At 42.7% G+C, this 22636-nt stretch overlaps 1 protein-coding gene across 1 annotated transcript in view; it reads right to left on the reverse strand.

Moving 5' to 3' along the window:
* DIAPH2 (diaphanous related formin 2) overlaps positions 1-22636 on the reverse strand; it is an 899992-nt gene that overhangs the window by 161092 nt on the left and 716264 nt on the right. The window lies entirely within an intron of this gene.

Below are 22636 nucleotides of genomic sequence, written 5' to 3' on the forward strand. Positions count from 1 at the left end.
ATTAAGAAAACAAAGCCTCTCTCCAAGCTCTTCTTAAACAGCTCTTACAAGGAAGGACATTAAGCTGCCTGTTGATTAGCTCCCAAAACCCTGTCTGCCTTTGTGGTCTCCCACAGCACAGAGAGTAGCCAGCATGTGGTTTTCTGGCAAATGCTGAGGTGCCTGCATAAGGCAGAGGGGCTGGGGGTAATAATTCCTGCTTAGCAGGAAGAAGCCATGCAGATGCTCTGTGCCTGCAAGCCTCTGCCAGAGCTCCAGCCAGGGAACAGAGGGAAGGGGCCAGCCTTGTTGTGGAACAGAAAGCCCCGCCATACGCAGACAGCATGTCGGAATGCTGGGGGAGTCTGGTTTATCTTAAAACCAGCAAGGGGTCTGGGACTGACGTTGCATAAACTGGTTTGAGCCAAATCATAGATTTCATAGACATTAGGGCTGGAAGGGACCTCGGAAGATACAGTCCAGCCCCCTGCCCTGGGGGTGGGAAGTCAGCAGGGATCGTAGGATCCCAGTGCAATAAACATCCAGATGTCTTTTGAACGTGTTCAGAGTAGGTGCTTGAACCACCTCTGGTGGCAATCTATTGGCAATTCTAAACCTTGGGGGTTTGGACAGTAAACAAGTTCTTCCTTATGTCCAGCTTGAAACGGTCATGGAGGAGTTTGTGACCATTTGATGTTGTCATCCCTTGGGGCGCTCTGGTGAACAGATGTTCCCCCAGATCGTGGTAAGTACCCCGATGAACTTATATGTGGCCACCAGATCACCCTTGAGCCTGCACTTTTCCAGGCTGAAGAGTCCCATGGATCTCAGTCTCTCTTCATAAGGTCTGCTTTCCTAACCTCTGATTATGCACGTGGCTCTCCTTTGCACCCTCTCAAGTTTCTCTACGTGCTTTTTGAATTGTGGAGCCCAAAACTGGACGCAGTACTCCAGCTGCAGCCTCACCAAGGCCGAGTACGACAGGAGGATGACGGCCTGAGACTTACTTGAGAAGCATCTGTGAATGCAAGCAAGCATTTTGCTTGCTTTACTAGAAGCAGTATCATGTTGCAGGCTCATGTTCATCTTGTGGTCAATCATGACCCCCAAGTCCCTTTCGTCCGTAGTGCTAGCCAAGGTAGCACTGCCGAGCATATAAGGATGCTGCAGGTTTTTCTTCCCAAGGTGGAGAACCTTGCATTTTTCAGTGTTATACAGCATCAGGTTCTCATCTGATTCCTGAGTCTGTCAAGGTCAGCCTGGATCACCCTCCTCTCCTCAGGTGTGGACACTTTACCCCAGAGTTTGGTGTTATAGGCAAATCTGGCCAGTCTGCTTCTGCTACCAATGTCCACATCATTAATGAAGATGTTAAATAGTATAGGCCCAAGGACAGAGCCCTGGGGGACCCCACTAGTCATAGGGCACCACGACAATTGACTTCCATCAACCACCACCCTCTGGGTTCTACCATGGAGTAAATTCCCCAACCAGTGGACTGTGGTGTGCCCGAGGCCGCAGCTAACTAGTTTTACTAAGAGGTGATCATGGGATACCAGGCTTTTAAAAAGTCAAGATATAGAACATCAATCTCTTCCCTTTTGCCCAGGTGATAGGTCACCTGGTCATAGAAGGAAATGAGATTGGTCAAGCAAGAACTACCTGCAACAAACCAGTGCTGGCTACCCTTCAGGATGTTGCCATCGGCCAGTCCGTTAAAAATGGCCTCTTTGATAATCTTTTGTAAGACCCTCCCTGAGATAGAGGTCAGGCTGATGGGCCCATAGTTTGCTACATCCACTTTCCTCCCTTTCTTGAAGATAGGCATGACATTAGCCTTCTTCCAATCATCAGGCACTTCATCAGAGCACCAGAAGTTCTCAAAGATCCATGCCAGGGGCTAAGCTATGACGCTAGCCAGCTCCTTGAGTATCCTGGGTTGTAAACTGTCAGGGCCCGCTGACTTGAAGGTGTCTAGCCTCTCAAGGTGTTCCTTCATGAGGTCAGCACTGATGGCAGGTAAGGTATATCCCTCACCTGGGCATCCCTGTTCCGTAATGGGCAGGGGCATCCTATGGGACTGGTGAAAGACCAATGCAAAGTACCCATTTAGCAAGTTGGCCTTTTCCTGGGCATCGGTTTTCAGCTGTCCCATCTGGTTTAGCAGGGGTCCAATGTTGCCCTTGCTTTTCCTCTGGCTCCCCACATTTCTAAAAAAGGACCTTTTACTGTCCTTGATACTTGTAGCTAGTTGGAGTTCTGTTGCAGCCTTTGCTTTCCTGGCTTGCTCCCTGCAGGTCCGGACCAGTACAGAGTATTCCTCCATGGAGGTGGATCCAGTCCTCCATCCTTTGTAGGTTTGTCTTTTTAGACGCAGGAGGTCCGCTAGTTCCAAGGTGGCTGCTGTGCCCTTTTGCTGCCTTTTTTCCGAGATGGGATAGACTTTGCATGCGCATCCAGGATCGCTCCTTTGAGGAGCAACCACTCGTTCTGAACTCCCCTACCCTTTGGGTTGTGGCCCTTTTAGGGCCTCCCTGACAAGCCTCCTGAGCTTGTCAAAGTCAGCCTTCCTGAAGTCGAGGACTTCTGTATTGCTGGTTAACTTTCCAGCTTTATGGTGGATGGTGAAGGTGATCAGCTTGTGGTCACTGTCACCCAGCTTCCCTTTGATCATTAGATCACTGATTAGGTTGTCCCCCATTGCCAGAACCAGGTCGAGCAGCACTTTACCTCTCGTTGGCCCATCAACTTCTTGCATCAGATAGAGCTCATCCATTAAATCAGTTAAGTTTGATACGACATTCAACCAGGTTTTATCTCAAACCAGTTTCTGATCACTTAAACTGGTTTATGTGTAATGTCTGTCCCTAGCCTTAAGGTGTGATTAACTAGTTAATCATTTCTTAAGTTGTGACCCAGCCACACATTCAATCAATTAAAGGTGTGATATGATAAAACAAGGAATAAGCTACAATGTTATTCCATAAAACACGTGAATAAAACTTCATGGCTTGTTCTCATCACACCATTAACTGAACATATGGCTAGGTGCTTCCCTGTGGTTGGAAGCCCCATCAGGTAAAAAGGCTCCAGCTACAGCGGTGCACCATCTACTGCAAGCCCCACAGCTGATAAGGCTCACAGCAGGGGTGGTCTTCCATGTGCTACTCCCACTGTGAGCCTTGCACTTGACAGAGCTTGCAGTGGGGGCAGTGTTCCATGTGCTGCCCCTGTTGTAAGCCCCATCAGCTGTGGGGCTAGCATTTGCAGGAACTGGTTACTTGCTTGTGCAGCAGGAGTCTGGGATCTCAATCCTGAGCTCCCCCTTCACCAGTTATAAGGTGTGAATCGATCTGATGCTGGATTCTACAATCACACTTCCTGCCATGCACAGCAGGAGGCGAGATTTTGTGGATCACACATCAGATCCTATCATTCCTTCACCCGAAGCATTCAGAATCCTAGGGGAGCCCTAAGCCATTTACAAATATCAGTAGGTATGCATTTCACTTCAGCATTTGCATTAATGTCAGTGTACTGTGTGCTACGATAAAGGTAGAAAGCAGGTAGAAAGTTTCAAAATCTTTTCCCTTGACATACAAAGCTGATGCAGATGGCATACGTTAGTGTATTTACTCATTTCAAAGATGAGGTTCCCCCTTCATCTAACATGGGGGAAAAGTGCCCCTCATCTTAGGATCCTGTATGAGCGTGGTGGGGAAGAAGGTGGATGCTGTGGCTCAGGCTCTAGCCCCTATCCAGGGTTGGGGCCGTAGCTGAAGCTGCTGCCTGTCCCTCTCTCTGTCTGCCACCTTTACACCCCACCATCACCCCCTGCAGCCTCCTCCCACCATTCCCCTCCCTACACAGCCTCTGCTCCCCTACTTGCTCCTGTGTCTCCCTCCTTTAGCCTGCCTCCAAGCTGGCAGGCTCTGTTCAGGCTGAAGCCTGGGGCACAGTGCATAGCTGCAGCCTGGCCCTGTAGCTGTGGTATACAGCCTACAAACAGTGGTATACAGGGGTTAGGCTGGGGCTGTGCTGTGCCCCCTGTTTTGGAAAGGCAGCATGAAGGAAAAAAGGCCTTATCTTAGGTAAGAAACTGAGTAGCAGCAGTTCAGGAAAAAGAAGAGGAGCTGTCTCTGAAACTTTCCTGACAACATTTGGTTCTGCATTGCAGCACAGCTGGAAGGGGCAGTTGCTCCTGAATGCAGTCTGCTTGTGCACTTACCCACACCCCACCAATGTGCAAACAGACCCAGCTCGCAGTCATGAGGCAATCTGAAGTAGAGACACTCCCCTTGTCCATAAGTCTGGGGCTGTACAGTGCTCTGCCTGCTGCCTTCTCTCTGGCTGTGGGGGTGCAGGCAGCCCAGCCAAAGTTCAGTTCCAGGCACCAGCCCTGTGAACCTTCCCCCTTCTACTGACACAGGGATGGGCTGGATCCAGCCACAGATTGACTCTGTACACTGGCCTGATTCAGTGCGTAGGTTCTAGGACCCCTGGACCCTCATCCATGTCCTCCGCTGTTCACTCACTTCACCATTTTTGATTTATCAGCCCCCTGCAGCTATATTTCTTTTATTATGAAGAATGACCCTTTCAAAGAAAAAACACAATCAAAATACCAATGTCCCTTATTTATACAGACGGTTCACGTAAATGCTCAATAAAAGAAGTGCTCAAAGCTTTGATGCTGGAAACAAGACACATGCTTGGTAGGTCTTCCATATCACTCTCCAAATTTATGTACTGAAGTATCATAAAACTTGCAGCATGTAATCTAGGGGCATTTTTGCACATGCATGTGTTGCAGCTGTGAGCACTTTGAAAAGTGCCCAGTGCTGCAATGCGTGCAGTTGTATAAGTGGCAAAATGTGTGTCAGCGTGGAGAAAATGGTGGTGGTGTGCTTCTGAATTAAAACACCTCAGAGGAGCTTTAGTTCAAAAGCGCACTGCCACCATTTTATGCACACTGACACACATTTAGGTACTTCTACAACTGCATGGGAAATAATGCTGTTTGCCTCAGCTTGTGTGTGGAGCAAACTCGATTAAATTGAGTCTGCTCCGAAGTGGCGGATCTCCAGCATGTCGCTGGAAAAAAAGGATGCGTATAAAGACCAGATGTCATATAGAGAAAAAGATGCTGCTCAATTTTACAAAATGTACGACGGCTGCTGATGAGTTTTATCCCCAGAAATTCTACTAAGGCTTTTAAGCCGTTTTGTGGTTTTGGACACTAAAATAAAGTAGTCCTTCCAAAAATTAAATTCTCCAACAAACTGCAATTCCTTAACCATACAGACAGGCTTTTTGGGCAGGGGAACTAAAGTGATGAGTGTGTTAGCACAGAAGAAAACATACATGATTTAGGTTGTAGCATCAAATATAAATTATACACACACACACAGACATACATGCACACATACTATATGTATACATACATACGTGTGTGTGTGTGTGTGTGTGTGTATACACACACACACGAATGTGTGCATTTACATGCACAGTTGGGGATTTATAACTATAAAGCAAAAAGAGAGTAGGCTAGCACATCCAAGTATACGTATAGAAAATAAAATATCTGTAATCTGACTTTTTACATTTGTACCATCTCTCAAATGATAGATGTTTGTTTTACTACCATATGGAACAGCAACACTGCAGTTATCACAAGAATGAAAACTTGCAGAGAAATTACTGATTCTGTAGAATCTGGCTCATTGTTTCAATAGTGAATATGTTTTCTCTATCTTCTCTTTTTTTGCATCATGTTAAATGTAAAACAAAGCATAAGTTAAGAGCAGGGATCCGTGCAAAATCAGTTGGCATTGTGACCAAAATTTCAGATGATCTCAATATGAAAGTGCATATTGGAATGCTATATTTGTCATTCCCAGACCACTACAAGACACCGATAGCTTGTGATTATATTTCATGAAAGCAAATGGAGAACTAAAACATTAATTTCATGTTGCTGTTCCTACCAAAACCAAGACAGCTGACACAATGATTTTATGCCTTCCAAATATTATTTCTCATCAGCAGTGGACATGGGCGCTTGCATCAGAAAAATAATAAGAAAATCACCATGGAAATAGCATTAATGCTGCAATCAAGTTTCATTTCTTAGAAACATACTTGACTATATGTAGAATGGGTCTGTACTTTAAAGAAAAAGATATTAGTTTCCCAGTCCACTTATGACTAAGATATTTGGAATTTCAATAAATCAAAAAATGTTAATATTATGATTTATTCAAGCTCTGCCTGTATGTAGAAAAGTGACTACTTGAAGCTTTGGATGCTGCAAGAAACCTAACAGAGTTTTTTTCACATCCATTTTTTACTATAATAATTAAGCTTAGTCACAAATTAAACAATAAAAGGTCATTTTCACTGTTTTAATTGGCTAGGGATTGCACTGAAACAGGTCAGAAAAGACACAGAAGGAAAACTCTTTTTATCTTGACTTATTTCCCATGCAATGCCAATAAACTGATGTCGGAAGTGATATGACAAGAATCACACAAATGAGGTCTCCTGACTTCAGTGATATAGCAGAAGGTGTTAATCTGCATCAGAATTTATGTAATGATTTTATATTGCTTCTCATCTATATCTCAGCAGTAGGTTAAGTTTATCTGTAAACTGGCTTGACTGCCAAGGGGATATGTATAGAATGAAGGTTCCTACCATGTGAGACGAAAGTCTTTCAATAATGTTTGATTGTTTTATTGGTTGTGTTATTTTCATTTAAATACACTATAGAGCAGATGCAGACATTATGTAAACTGTTTTCAGCTACATTGCCAATAATGGGTCTCTGAGTGCAAAACACATTAATCATGAGAAAGAAAAACATCAGTAAGTCAACTGGCAAACACTTCACAATGTAAATCATGTTAAGAAAGGAAAATGTCAGCTTATCTAAAAATACCTATCCTGCTGTTGGTAAATCTTAATTTCACTATACTGTTCTCTCTCCATGTTTTTTTTTAATTTAGGAAGGTGGAGAAAAAAAATCCCAACCCCAAGCCCGCAAAGACAAAACTTTAAATTGAATACACAACTGGAAGAGGACACCTGGATTTGAACAATGGTTGTTAATATGCTTTTTGTTACCACAAGAACCCTGCATGATTTAAACAGAACAAAACACAAACTCACCAACCAGGGGGTCCCCCCATGGGCAATCTCACTGACTGCAGGGGTGGGATGTCCCCCCAGTGCCAATCTTGCCAACCAGGAAGCAGTTGTGGCATTCCTGGAAGCGGCTGCAGCGCTTCATCTGGTGTTCCCACGCCCCAACCGGCGCTCGCAGGGTATGCACCAGTGTTCCTGCCCATCTCCCCTGTCCATCGCCTAAGAGGGGAGTGCAGTCTGCCAGGGATGCACCAGCACTCTCAGGGGGTGCATGTGCACCCCTGGACACCCCCTATGCATTGCCACTTATGAGAAAAATACTTTTAAAAATGAAACAAACCAATATTCAAAGGAAGCTATTCCTTTCCTTTCTTCTCTCTCTGTAAGAGTGTTATTTAAGACTGTTGATAACTTTAGTGCCTGTTGCCCCAGAGGAAAGCAAAAGTAGATCTCTCATAGGAATTGCCTATGGAGGCAAGAAGCTTATTTACCCCAATAAGCAGTGTATCCAACACTTCCCAGAATTTACAAGCTAACTGCAAAAGCTGTCATAGGCAACAGGATCTATCTTGTGCATATCACTAACACAAAACTGGCCCTGATGATCTGGTCCTAAATCACAATCTTTTACACTCAGGCATTGCTTAGATTAAGCCAAATTAATTAGCTCAAATGTTTTCCTCTGGTGAACAATCATACCTGGTTTGATTTACCTGACTTGGTAAATCAAACACTTGCCAACTGGCTTCTGAAATGTTCTTACAAGTTCCTTTATGAAACAGTGTATTGACAGTTAAAATTATACTTTTTCTTCAGAATGATGATGGTTGACATCCCATAGAAAACTTCTCCAAATCAGTGATGATCTACTTTCCCCACAGAAATGTTGTCAATAGTTTGAATGTTTCCCTGGGTAGTTGAGCACTATAAAATTGTGTTGCATTTGAGTCTCATTTAATTTTTGTTCAAATAGTTTTGTATGAGAAAATACAGTCTCAATTAACCCAAGAACATTTAGAGACATATCCCTAACACAGCACTTATCATGCATCCCCCCTCTTTCTGAAAATAGAACAGGAAATTAATATACAGATGTCATTCCAGTATTCTCAACAGCTGAATAAAGTAGGCCACCATATTATGCTTCACAGTTTTTTTGATTGATCCACCCAGAATGTAGCAGCTTTCTTTCACCTGCCACAGAGACCATAAATGCCTTGTACTAAATATTCTAATGTTTATGTTAATAAAAGAGATTTTATCTCAGCCCTCTTTTTCAGTGTGAAATGTTTCATATATGTGCCCTTCAAATATATTCTGAATGTTGGATGTCCTGGGCCAGAACATCATGATAGATTTATCATTGATCAGCAAGTGATGACACAACTTCAGTCTTGATAATGACATACACAAATTATACAATATACTCCTCTTTTGATTCTTTCTCTGAAATCTCTACTTCAGTCTCTGGCACCTGTTTGGTACAACCTAAATTTTAAAAAATTCATCCCAGTGCAAGTGAAAAATCCTTTTGGCTTCATGTTTCACTCTACTTTCTTTTGACTTAGGTGTTTTTTCAACACCAGCTTTGTATGTCTGTCTATCACCATCTGCATAGCATTACCACAATTCATTGTTGCCATAGCTAGTGCTGAAATTTTTAATCATGATTTAATTATTTCCCATAGGCGATGGCAAATTCCCTTTTTATGATCTTTTAAAACGCTTTCTTTCTAAACTCTGGATTATTCAGGCTTTATGATTACAATGCTCTTATGATCCAGGAGGTGAGGCTATGGCCCCCTACACACATGCAGGTAAAGGTGCCATGGGATGTAATGAGGAATCCACACAAGCATGCCTCCTGCCATGCCACACATGCATGGCAGGAAGCATGGTTGTGGGGCTGTGCATTAGATCCCATCACACTTCATTGCTAATGCAGGGAGAGCCCTATCCTGGGCTCCCCTCTGCATGGGTAAGAAGAAGGCTCCTGATGTGATGGGGGTCCCAGCTGCAGGGAACACGCACAGATGGAGCTGAGAGCTGTGTGACTCTCAGCCCTGGCTCCACATAGTGCACAGCTAGGACTGACAGTCCTGTGAGTCGCAGGACTGTCAGCACCAGCTCTGCATGTGGCACAGTTGGGACTGAGAGACCCATCAGCTATGGGCACTCTCAGCCTTAGCAGCTGTAGGGTGCTGCTGTGATCGCACAGCCCCACAGGTGCATGGAGCACCTTGCAACTGGGAGATTGCAATGGCTGGTAGAGCACAGCAGCTGTGACCTCCCAGTCACAGACTGCCTACACGTGCAAATTAAAGCTGGATGGAAACCAGCTATAAAATTATAACACATTTTCGAACAATATCTTTATAGCTAGTTGAAGAATTTTAAGGCACCATAGTTAATTTGCATGTGTAGCCAGTCTACATATATGGCACAATTAATAGGGTAATTGCATAATAGAGATGATGTGTAGATGGGGCCTGTAACTTATTTTCTATAATGGTTACTGACTTCCCAAACTGTCCATATATTTCAAAATTGCACACCTGACTTTTTTAACTCACATGGATTCTTGTTTTTTTATCTTCTGAACTTGCATCTATTTCCCTACCCAATGCTTAAACTGTTGATTTCCTGTACCTCCTTTCAATGTATTTATATTTGAGAGGTTTTTCTTACTTGAGCTCTCACAACCCCATCTTCCCCCAACTTTTTTTTTAACACTCTTTCTTACCTCAAATTATTTTGCCTTCTCCTCCTCTGGTTACTTATCCTTACATTTTCCCTCACAGAAGCCTGGGAATCTGTAATCATATTCACATCTTCTATATTATGAAATTTCACAATATTTTGGCTATTTTTGGTCTGTAACATTATTACCAAAGTCTAATTTTGAAAAGCCTTCTATATTTCAGCCTCCTCCTTTGAATTGTTTTATAGAGACTGCCATAGAAAAAGACTTAAATTTTAGGAAATACTTTTAAAGTCCTGAATCATTTGTCAAAGGGATGAATTGGCCTTTAATTGCACTGATATAAAAGCAATAATAAATGTAACATTTTAATACAAATTAATACCATTCAGGTTTATTGGTATCAACCTTACTACACGTCCAACTGATTTGTTAAACACTCTGTATGAACTTTATAGTCTTTATAGTCTTTTTGCAATATATTTTAATTTCACAAGGTGACATTTTGCACACTGAGATTCAATTGCACTTTATACATTTTTTCTTCTGATTTAAAAAATCTTTAACCTTTAAAGTCTTAATATTATCAAAGTTTTAATATTTACTTTTAATATTAAAGTAACCATTAATTTACTTTATAATTTTGCCTCACTTTAAAAAAAATCATAAGGTATCATTAATTTACTGTGAGCAAACCAAAGAAGAATCATATATTGCAACATATTTATAATTCCTACTTAAATCCAAGTGGAACAGTTCTGAATCTTATTTTCTCAAGCTGGCCACAAGGCCAAGAATCTTTTATTCTAAATATAAATACTAAAGTTAAGCTGCTGTTGCTGGAGACACCTGAGGAAAGTTATGTTATAAATGTATTTATAATTCAGTAAGCTGCAGAAGTCCTTCACATGACTTAAAAGAGAAAAGGTACATGTTGACTGTACTGGATTTGCCAGACATTTGCCTAGATCAATACGAGGAGCTCTTTGCTCCTCTAATCGTACCCTTGGTCAATTATCAATGGCTTTGGATTGTGCCATGTGTCCAGGTCTGGGTAGACTGGATGCTATACCAGGCTGTGTATACATTTTGGCCTTAAGGCTGCAAGTCAGACTCAATGAGCATCTAAAAACCAAGCTTTCTGGAAAGAATACTTTCACCTCCCTCTTTCATTATTAAATAAACATAATAAATGTAAAGTTATGGCTACTGTGGAACAGACTGTTTCTTAGCTCATAAGTGCCTTTTGGGGATCCCTGGGCAAACATGCACTACTTATCACTATAGAAAAGGAATGCTATTGTAGTCAGCGTTCTTTTTCTTTTCCTTTTTTTCTAAAGAAAGTATTTGGTTTCTTTCTTTGGGCTTTTTTAAATAATGCAAAAATGGTTAATAGCAAAAGTGTTTGCAATTAAACTAGAATGTAAAGGTTAGATAAAGTTGTGCACCTTTCATTTGTGCCTGTGATTAACCATCTGTAACAGGGAACCCTAACCTTGTTTCTGAGAGACAGGGTAGCCCCTTAAGTCCAGGACCTTCCAGTCACAGCCAGCCAGTCAAGTAAGGGATAAGGCTCAAGCCCTGCCAGGTGGTCAGGTGACAGGAAGAGGAAGGCCAGGACCCTACAAATGGCGAGTGGAGAAGGCCAGAGAGGCAGCAGGGAGGTGGACTCCCAATGACTATGGTGCTACAGCTGCAGTCTCTGTCAGAAGACTATACCATGCCCGGAGCCATCCTCACAATCATCTAAAGTAAGCAGGCATGTTGCCTCCCTTGTTTAATGTTTAACAAATGGTAGTTTGGGTGAGGCTATTTGGGGAAGGAGAAGGCCTCATTGGGAGCCCACTGCAGTGTAGGGACCCCAGCATCTGAGAAGGCACAGCGTTTGGGGGTGCACTGACCCTGGTGCCAGAGAGGGCGCAGCATTTGGGGGTGAACTGACCCCAGTGCCAGAGAGGGTGCAGTATTTGGGGTTGAGTAGACCCCAGTGCCACAGAGGGGCAGGAGCCTGAGTGAGGGGTTGTTTGTTTGTTTTTTGAGAGCTAAAGCCTGAGACTCAAACCCTGATTAGTGGGTTGTTTTGGTGGGCTTTTTTTTTTGTTTTTGTTTTTGTTTTTTTGGATTGATAGGCCTAGCTAGAGAGAGGAAAAAGGGGTAGGCCCACAGCAGCCTAGACCCCAACATAAAGAGGAATTTACAGATACCATCTGAGAGGCTTGGGCTGCAGTGTAGGGGAGGAATGGAGCCGCAGATCGTGCCCCCTGGCATCGGGGCAGGAAATGGGCTGCCTTCCACTTAATTACATCATTAATTAATTACTAACAAGGCATAGCAGGTGAGAAGGTGGGTGGTTAGCCCAGAAACAGGTGGGCAGGCCACAGTAAAATCAGCCCTGAGAAGACCCCCTGTTACACCATCATATGAACAAAAATCCTTTGTTATGCATTTAATGTGGCTTCTATTAATTTGGTGGCTGTAGATGCAAACATATCCACAGTTTAGATATTCAGGGCTCTGCCACAAGTTTAAATTTTGAAGCTGAATAGAAACAAACTATAAAGTTATTACACATTTTTAAGCATTAACTGGACACTTATATGGCATGATAATTACTTTGCACATGTGGCTGGTTTAGATCTATTGCACAATTAACTAGTTAAATGTGTCACATACCTAACATGGCAGGGGCCTAACTCTCAAAAGTTTAGTTCTTAAAATGTAGCAGACATTTCTCATCAGAACAGAGCAATTTTAAGCTGCAGTCTAATGCCAACACTTTGCCTAAGCTGTGTTTTCTGTCCTAAAAGCCTACTGTATTACACCTGACATTCAAATAGGTATTCAGAATTAAAGACAAACCTTCATGACTTCAGAAGCTTCGTGGTGGCAAATCATCTCTCTGAAAGCTAAGATAACATTTGGATTCCATAGCTCTCTTAGGAACCTGCATAATCTTACACTGAGCTTCAAAACACCTTTCAGTAAGAGCTATAACAGTAAACTGTAATGCCTGCAAGCAATTAGTAATGTATCCTGAGCCTCCCTGATGTAAACAATCATGTTACATAAGATGCTTTACAGATGCTGTGGGGGATTTTATTCTGCTCTCAAAACTTTTGTGTAATTCTTAAAATTATTAATGGGTAAAATGTGTTTATTCAATGAAAGAGCACACTGTATCTGGAGGTCTCAACAGAATGAGTCTCACTGCTTTTGACTCTTGATTCAGAGAAATAAGACAGTACAGACACTTATACTTTTTAACAAGGGTGATAAATATGTTCAGATGCTTTTATAAAGTAAACTTTTTTCAGGTTTCATTGAAACATGGATTTCCTAATATTTATATTAGTAAAGACAGGCAGCACATAGTTCTTCTCGACTATTTAGAAAACTAGTAATAAATTAATATGTAGACTTTGGATGAACTCAGAAGTAGCCATTACTAAGAAACGTTTATATAGCAACATGTTCTGGGACTCTTCATCACATATTTTCCTTTACGTAGATTAAATTATTACTCTGGCTCTCATTAAGAACAAAAATGGAAATAAAGTTTTAAAAATTAAAATTATACTAGAAGTGTACCCAGAAAGCAGCAGAATAATACTGTACAAAATAGTACTATGTGTTGCTATGTCTGCTATATCTGCCTAATACTTTGTATTTTATCAAAGGTGTTGTAAAGCTATAGAAAGTACTTGATATTGTGTCAGTCACTTGCAGTAGGATGACAGAGCATCTTTGGAAAACAATAGGCTTTCACCAAGACAGAGCTTTCTCCAATGGGAGATAAGCAGTATTGTTAGAAGTAGGTACAATAAGATTTACATAATGGCACAGAGGTTAATTCTAATTTGCATACTCCTTGCTTCTCTATCTGTGTGTCTTCTAAATACTCAAAACTGTGAAGGGTACCCCAGCTACCTAACTCCCTAAGAATAAAATAGAAGCTGATTAGAAGCACAAGTCATTCTGGTTTAAGAACTCTACTAGTTTAATGCTGCCTTACAGGCTTCAATTTTAGTTCTTTTTTAATTTCACTGTTTTTATGAATGACATTTGTCGCACAAGCAAAGTAAAATCTCTACATGTTGTGGCAGTTGTTTATATGTTAGTCCACTGAGATATATTATTTAGTTTTATTATTTTAATTTAAAAAATCATAACATAAAATGTATATGTTGTAAAAACAGATTATGGAACAAATACCTGTTTCTTAAATTGCTTCGGAACTGTTTATGGAGCTCTGTGGCCTCAAGCAATTAATAAAACTAGACTTGAATGCCATTATAAATAAACTTTCCTTAGATAAAACATTTATATTTATCAGTAAAAACAAACAAAGTTTTGGCAGGGAAAGCAGGTCAAATGTAGCATACTCTGAGCTCTCTATACAACAAATAATGATAGATATACTTATTAGCTTAACTAACAAAATCACTTGTGTTAGAATGCATATTCTCATCAAAATATAATGGACAAAAATAGTTCACTGTGTCTACTTTTGAATGGATTGGGTTCTAGCTGTTTGAAGTAAACAGTGGTCAACTATCTAGAAATATAATTTGTTGATATATTTTTAACAGGTGGATAAATGTGTGCATTGGGTATTAATTAATTCTAAGCTTCACTATGTCTATCATGAAAAGGTTCATGTTTCAGTAAACTATGATTTATTTTTCCTAGGTTGCAGAACTGTGAGTGATTCATCCACAAAAATATAAATTTGGGTCACTCTTTTTTTTAAACGCACATTGAATTTATTTTTTAATTTAAGTTTCCATGCATAATCTGAAAATTTTCCAAGGCCATTCTATGTCTATATTTCATCTTATCCTATTGAAGTTTAACAAGTGGTGGCAGTTTGCATAAAAGGTTCAAATTAAGTGTAAAAATTGAGCATGGTTGGTTTAATTTTTCTCTCTCAAGCACACCTCTAAAATGGAAACAATAATGAAAACATAGTAGATTTCCTCAACTAAATAAATGCATAGGATAATTCCTAAATCATGTCTAGTGTTTATCTCATTGATGGGCTGTGTAGAGACATTCAGGCAGTGTACAGGGAGCTTAGATCACTTTAGGCCACTCAGTCTAGCTTAGTTCACCCAGGTGCAGACCTTACACTAATTAGGTTGATCTATGTGCAAACTGCACAGAAGTCCAGGACAGTTAAATGCTCTAAAAATGGCTAACCCAATCAAAGTTAAGTGTACCACCGAGGTAGTCTAACTTAGCTTGGGCCTGGCAAGACCTATCTAACTGAACTGCTATACAGTCCCCAGGGCTGGAAAAACCCAGCTGCTAGCCCCAGGGCTGTGCTCTTCCTACTCTCTCCCTGGCACTGGGCTTGTTTTAGCACCCCAGCCCTTCCCCCAGACACAACCCCCGCACCCCATGGAACAGTCATTAAGTCAAACCCCCCGCACTGCACTAACTGCTCCCAGTGGCAGATTTATCAGTCTTTACTAATGCCAGCAGCATTGGAGGAAGTAAGTTGGGGTGCGGTGAGGGGCGGGTGTTAGGTTCACTGTGGGGGAGGGCTGTCTGGGGGGGTGGAGGTTGGGAGGGGTAAAAATAGCCCCTGGTTCAAGAGGGGGTGGAGGAGAAAGCCCCACAGACCCTGTGTACCTCCCTGATCCTGCCAGACACTCCCAGACCTCATCAACCCTGTCACAAACCCCACCTGCTCCTTTGATCCTCCTGTGAAGCCTTCCTGCCCCCAAGCCTCCCACGGACCTCCCTACTCTTCCCCACAGGTAGACCCCCCCATCCTGACTCACCTTAGATTGGGTGGCTATTTTTATATGATGTAACATTCCCCCTAACCTCCCCAAATGTCTGTATGTAGCCACAATACTGACATGTGGTTTTCCAAAATTATCCAAAAGGTGTATTTCAGCACAGACTACAAAAATGTTCCATTAATATATTCCACAATCAGAACTAAAGTACAAAGAACCACACATGTACCTTAAAGTGGTAACTTTCCTTCAGTGAGAAAGTAGGAAAATAATAACATGTATTACTGCAGATGCAATATTTCTGAACTCAAAAATATTTCAGAAAAGGGCACTAGTAACCAACATTTTGGGAAACGTTAAGTTTAATTCCATGGCAAAAGAACTAGCAGCTTAGCGGAAAGAAAAAGAAACAAAACCCCTGATTGAAGTTAGCTCTGAATAGAAATTTGCTTAAACTAATATTAAAGGGAAAAATATTTCAGCATCAGTCTTCTTTAATAATTTCACATCCCAAGGCTAGGAAGAAAGGTTATGGAAAATTAAAGCAACAGTGAGGCTGGGAACAGACTTTGAAACTGGTACCTGGTGATAAATACCACCCAGCTGAAACTTATATTTTTCAGCTACAAAAACACACTGGCAAAACTTTTAAAAGTTTTAATATTTTTTTTTTTAATTAAATACCATTACTTGGAGAACAGCCTTTGTTTATCTATTTTTAAACTGTTACAAGATAGCATCTTAAAGATCTAGTTTACAGTCACATGCAAAGTATAATGACACAACAAGTTTAGGAGCATACAGCTTGTATATTATTCATAAAATATATTTGAAAAAAGTCAGTTTATCTAAGAATTGCAGTGGAAATGAAGGGTCTGCTGTTTTTTTTTTTTTTTTTTTCCTTCCACTGGCTGATGAAGAAAAGATTATTTGGATACATGTTTAATTATAATATTATATATTAATATCTAGCTACTAAAATCTACCATTTGCATGATTTATAAAATGGAAGATAGGGAAAAATTGTGGTCTCAGACATAAACAATATTTTCCTACAAACCCATAATTTATCTACCTTTACATTTCACGTATACACACTTATCTAGGTGTATGGAAATGATATATATTTAATGTATCTTTACTTGGGAATGCTATCCTGGGGAAAATAATAACTGAAAAATATTTCTATTTAAAATAAATATTCCTATGATTAATTTCTTTTTCAACAGAATAATGAAAAATATTTCACAATTATACAATTTGAAGTCCTTACTCAGGTAAAACTCCATCTGGAAGCCAATGGGATGCACTTCTAGTTAAAACTTGGGATGATATTTTTTCTCTTTAAAACAAAAATAAAGCAAAAGCAAAGCTCAGTTTTGAAAAACTTCTACCAAGGTCATCCAAGTGGGCAAAAGTTGACATTTTTAAACTATTGCTGTCCTATTCTGTATATTTCTCTAGAAAATGTAAAATATTAACTAGCATGCTATACAGAATGTGGCACTACTAGTAAACCAAGTCATTTTCTACATTTTTTGCTGTTATTTGTCATTTGGGTAAATACATATTGCCATGTTAAAAAGCCCCAGCAGGCAAAAAACCAGTCTCTCTTCCTAGTGAAAAAATTATGTCATGTTACATCTGGATTTCAGAAGTCTTTGGTTTCAAAGAAAACAACTTTCACAGGGACTAATAGTTTTTTGTCCTTCAAGGGTGACATTTCCAATCCAGTGAATCTTACAGTGCTTAACACTTTATGGAATATACAGACACTCAAAAAGCCCGAGGTGGTTTTCTATGAGCAGCATAGTTTAGATTGGTAGTGAATAAAATACACATTCATGCTTTGGAGGAGTGGGGAGGGAGGCAAATCTTAGACCATGCTGCCATTTTAAACCAGCCTGTGTGTTCTGAACTTCTATTCTGTTACAGGTACAGAACAGTTTCCAATCACTTACACTGGTAAAAGTATAATGTCTGTACCTGGCTTTTTGGTAAGCTGTCCACTCTAATGAAAAAAGTGTATTAAAATTGCAATTAAAAATGGAGCCACCAAAGCAGCTTTGAGGTGGGCTTCGGCTTTTTGGACCACGACCCATACTTCAGGACAAGAGACATGCTCGGGTGGGATGGGCTCCACCTCTCTCCCAAAGGTAAGCATGTGTTCTTTTTCAGGTTGGCTGATTTCCTGGGGTGGGCTTTAAACCAGGCTTATTGGAGGAAGGGGAAGATGTGGATGGAGCGAGCCACAGAACACCGAACCAAGAGCCACCCACAAGAACAGCTCAGCCAAGACAGGCAATGAACACAAGAAATACCCAGGTAACAGACAGGGGCCCAGATAGTCCTGGGATAAGGGGGGTGGTGCAGACAGCTCCAGGAGGCCTTAAATGTCTCTACACTAATGCTCATAGTATGGAGAACAAGCAGGAGGAACTTGCCTTCCTGCTAGCTAACACTAACCTGGGGCTCACTGAAACTAGGTGGGATCCAGCGCATGACTGGGCAGTAAACATCAAGGGCTATAGGCTGTACAGGACAGACAGAACAGGGAGGAAGGGGATGTGGTGCTCTACATCAAAGAGCAATACACATCCTCAACAAACAGCACTGGGTCAGAGGAGGGGCAGACTGAAGTACTCTGGTTCTGTATACAAGGGGGTCGGGGGAAAAGGGACTTATTGGTAGGGGTGTACCACAGGCCACCCAACCAGGGGGAAGATCTGGACCGGGAATTCTCAGGTCATCTTGCGGAGGTAGTTAAGTCAAGGGGTGTGGTCATCGTGGGTGAACTAAACTACCCAGACATCTGCTGGGAAGAGCAGTCAGCCAGATCTGACCACTCACGTAGGTTCCTAGCCAAGTTACAGGACCTCCATCTAACCCAGGAGGTGCACAGTCCCACTAGGGGAAATGCCTTGTTGGACCTGATCCTGGCCAAGGGCAATGACCTGGTGAGTGGGCTGTGGGTTCTTGACCACCTGGGTGATGGTGATCATTGCCTACTGGAATTCACCATCCAGCACTGGGTGTCAAAGGCCTGCAGCAAGGCAACAGCCCTAGACTTCAGGAGGGTGGATTTCAATGAGGTAAGGAGACTAGTTGGGGAGGCACTGAGGTCCCAAGGAGGAGGGGAGTTGGGAGTCCAGGAAGAGTAGTTGTTCCTTAAGGAGACGATCCTCCAAGCCCAAAGGGTGACAATCCCAACGCAATTCAATGGGGGAAAGAGTGCTCAAAAGCCCCCATAGCCCACCAAAAGCATCCTGGAATGTCTCAAAGCTCAAAAGGAGGTGTACACCCAATGGAAGGGAGGGGCCATCACTAAGGAGAATCATACCTCCATTGCTTAAGACTGTAGGGGGGCTGTTAGGAAGGCTAAGGTGGAGATGGAACTGGGAACAGTGACCCCGATCAAGGATAGCAAGAAGTCTTTTTTTTAAATACATAGGGGTAAAAAGAAGGTACCGGGTAACATAGGGCCTCTGTCTGGTGTGACCATCAGATTTCCAAGTGTATCCTGCAAAGCTAACCTCTTTAACAATTTCTTTGCCTCCATCTTTTTGAGCAGGGACCAGGGCATCCCCCCACTGGGATCCCCGACGGACCCAGGGAAGGCGATTCCAGGCCCAGGGTCAGTGAGGACCTAGTCAGGGAACTTTTGGTGGGACTAGATGTGTTCAAATCAGCAGGTCCTGATGATCTCCACCCCAGAGTGCTGAGGGAATTAGCAGAGGTCACTGCAGGACCCCTGGCACAGCTTTATGAGCACTCATGGTGCTCTAGCGATGTGCCTGAGGACTGGAAAAGGGCCAATGTGGTCCCCATTTTCAAAAAAGGGAGAAAGGAGGACCCAGGAGACTACAGGCCCATTAGTCTTACCTCGGTCCTGGGGAAGCTCTTTGAGAAAATTATCCAGGAGCACATCTGCGAAGGACCAGCAGGGGAGATCATGCTTAGGGACAACCAACATGGGTTCATTTGAGGCAGGTCCTGTCAGACCAACCTAGTGGCCTTCTAACAACCAGGTCACAGAATCCTTGGACACGGGTGTCACAGTGGACATAGTCTTTCTGGACTTTAGGAACACCTTTGACACTGTCTCTCACCCCATTCTTATTAAAAAATTAGACGACTGTGGCGTTGATGCCTACACAGTCAGATGGATTGTAAATTGGCTGGAGGGCCGCACCCAGAGAGTGGTGGTGGACAGGTCACTTTCAACCTGAAGGGATGTGGGCAGTGGGGTCACCCAGGGCTCAGTCCTTGGGCCTGAACTGTTCAACATCTTCACCAGTGACTTGGATGAGGGGGTGAAAAGCCCCTTTGTTCAAATTCGCGGATGACACTAAGATGTGGGGAGAAGTGGGCACGCTGGAGGACAGGGACAGACTACAACTAGATCTAGACAGGTTACAGGGGTGGGCAGATGAGAACAGGATGGGATTCAATACTGACAAGTGCAAGGTCTGATCCTCCCCCTCTATGTGACACTGGTCAGGCCACAGTTGGAGTACTGTGCCCAGTTTTGGGTGCCACACTTCAGGAGGGATGTGGACAGCATCCAGAGGGTCTAGAGGAGGACCACTTGCATGATCAGGGGGCAGCAAGGCAAGCCCTATGAGTGGAGGCTACAGGACCTGAACCTTTTCAGCCTCCACAAGAGAAGGCTGAGAGGACATCTGATGGCCATCAACAAACTGGCCAAGGGGGACCAGCAGGCTATGGGAGAGTCCCTGTTTCCCCCAAGCAGTACTGGGAGTAACAAGGAATAACGGCCATAAGTTAACCGAGAGTAGATTCAGGCTAGCTATCAGGAGGCACTACTTCACAGTCAGGGCGGCTAGGATCTGGAACCAACTTCCAAAGGAAGTGGTGCTCACTCCTACCCTGGGGGTATTCAAAAGGAGGCTGGATAATCACCTAGCTGGGGTCATTTGACCCCAGCATTCTTTCCTGCCCATGGCAGGGGGTCGGACTTGATGATCTGCTCAGGTCCCTCTGACCCTACCAACTATGAAGCTACAGAGTTCTTCCTTAACATATCTCCATTTAGCAAAAAAAAAAGCATTAACGTATACACTTATTCACCTTCCTAGACATCCAAATCTGGGTCCTAACATTATAAAACCTAAGTTAAAAAATACCCAATAATGAAGTCTCCTCAACCTCCCACATGGGTCTCAGCATTGTAAAAACGGCAGTTAACTATCTTCCACCTTGCCAATGGCACAGTAGAGAGTAGCCAAGAGGTCTTGAGAACACACTGTATGTAGACACCAGATGGCAAATCTGTGATTTGTATAGAAGCTAAGAAAAATTATAGCATTCTGTTTGTGACTCATAACAATGTGAGGGGTGCAGGGAAGGACGACTCCTTTTTATCCCTTACAGTCCAACTACCTTTTTTTTTTTTATATCACAAAGGACATTTTATATCCAGTTATAAGGCTATTTTGTCTCGCACCTAAAATGCCCTATTTCTCTTTTTTAATCAATTCATTCAATGCTTCATAAGCAAAGGCATTGGTACCTGTACTGCATCCTAGCCCTTGTAATACATACTCCTTTCTCCAAATAAATCACATTTGCTGATACAGAACAACAAATGGATACATACTTAATTGTAACATTTTCAAATCAAGTGTTAATTTTAAAAGATAATTTGGTTGTGTTACTTTCTCAAGGGGTTCCTCAATTCCATCACCATTATGGCTAGGAACAGACATTCAAAAAGCCTGAGCCTGAATTGCAGGTTAGTCTAACCTTGCTAGGCTAAATCACTTTGTAACTGCACAGATATCCCTGCTGGAATGAAAAAATGCCAGCACCTGGCTCTAGTGGCTCAGGCTAGAACCCGGGGGGGGGGGGGGGGCAGGGTGCTAGAGCAGCCCTCCCTTCCCTTCCACAGGGTTGAGCTGAGAAGAGTGTGGCCAGGCCCTGGCAGGATGTTGTGATTAGGGAGGGGTTATTTCACCCTCCGCCCTTGATAACAGAACATTTATTAGCTCTGTTATCAGCATTTAGCACCTCAACAAAAAACAAAGCCTCACTCATCAGTTCAAGCTCTTCTTAAACAGCTTTTTCCAAAGGAAAGAATGCAGGGATATTACCAGCTGAGCTGTTAATTAGCTTCAAAAAGCCCTAAGTGGACACTGTGTCATCTGCCTTACACAGCAGTAGCTAGCATACTATATGCTGTCTATGGTCCATGCTGTGGAAGAGAGGAGGAAGGGAACTCTGCTTAAGCAGTGAGTGGTGCCAGGAGTGGGGGCAGCAAGGGGGTCACAGGGAAGTCAGCAGACCCTGCTGTGCCTGCAAGTCTCTGCTAGAGCTGCAGTCAGGGAGCAGAGGGGTGGGGCCAGCTCTGCTGTAGAGCAGAGAGCCCTGCCCAGTCCAGAGAACATGCCAAGATGCTGGGGGAATCTGATTTAACTTAAAACAGCTAGGGGTCTGGGACAGACATTGCATAAACCTGTTTGACCCAAATCAGTTCAGTCTGAAACTATATTCAGCCAGGTTTATCTCAAACCAGTTTCAGCCATGTTCAAACTGGTTTATGTGCATTGAGGCTAGGGACAGACATTCAGCCTGCAAGGCTTGCCAGGGGTGGGGTGGGAGGGGATGGAGAGAGGAACTTGCATCATGGGCCATGGCAGGCCAGTGTCTGGCCATGCCCCACCCCTGCTCTGGATACAGAGCAGAGGGGAGGGGCCAGCCCAGCTCTCCGAAGCAGAGCCCAGCCCAGAGAGTATGCTGGGAAGCTGGGGGTCTCCGATTTAACTTAAACCTACCAGGGATCTGGGACAGACACTGCATAAACCGGTTTGAGCCAAATGAGTTAAATCTGCTACTACATTCAACCAGGTTTATCTCAAACTGGTTGCAGGCATTTTCAAACTGGTTTATGTGCACTGAATGTCTATTCTGTTACAGGTTTAAACCAGTTTCTGATCACTTAAACTGGTTTGTGTGTAAATTCTGTCCCTAGCCTATTTGTGGGTATAAATCCCTTCCTTAGTAAAATGGAGGTAACCTCCTCCTCCTCTTTCCTGATGCTACA

Source organism: Gavialis gangeticus, unplaced genomic scaffold (genome assembly GCF_001723915.1).
Source record: "Gavialis gangeticus isolate Ggan-Ray unplaced genomic scaffold, GavGan_comp1, whole genome shotgun sequence".
NCBI lineage: Eukaryota > Metazoa > Chordata > Crocodylia > Gavialidae > Gavialis > Gavialis gangeticus.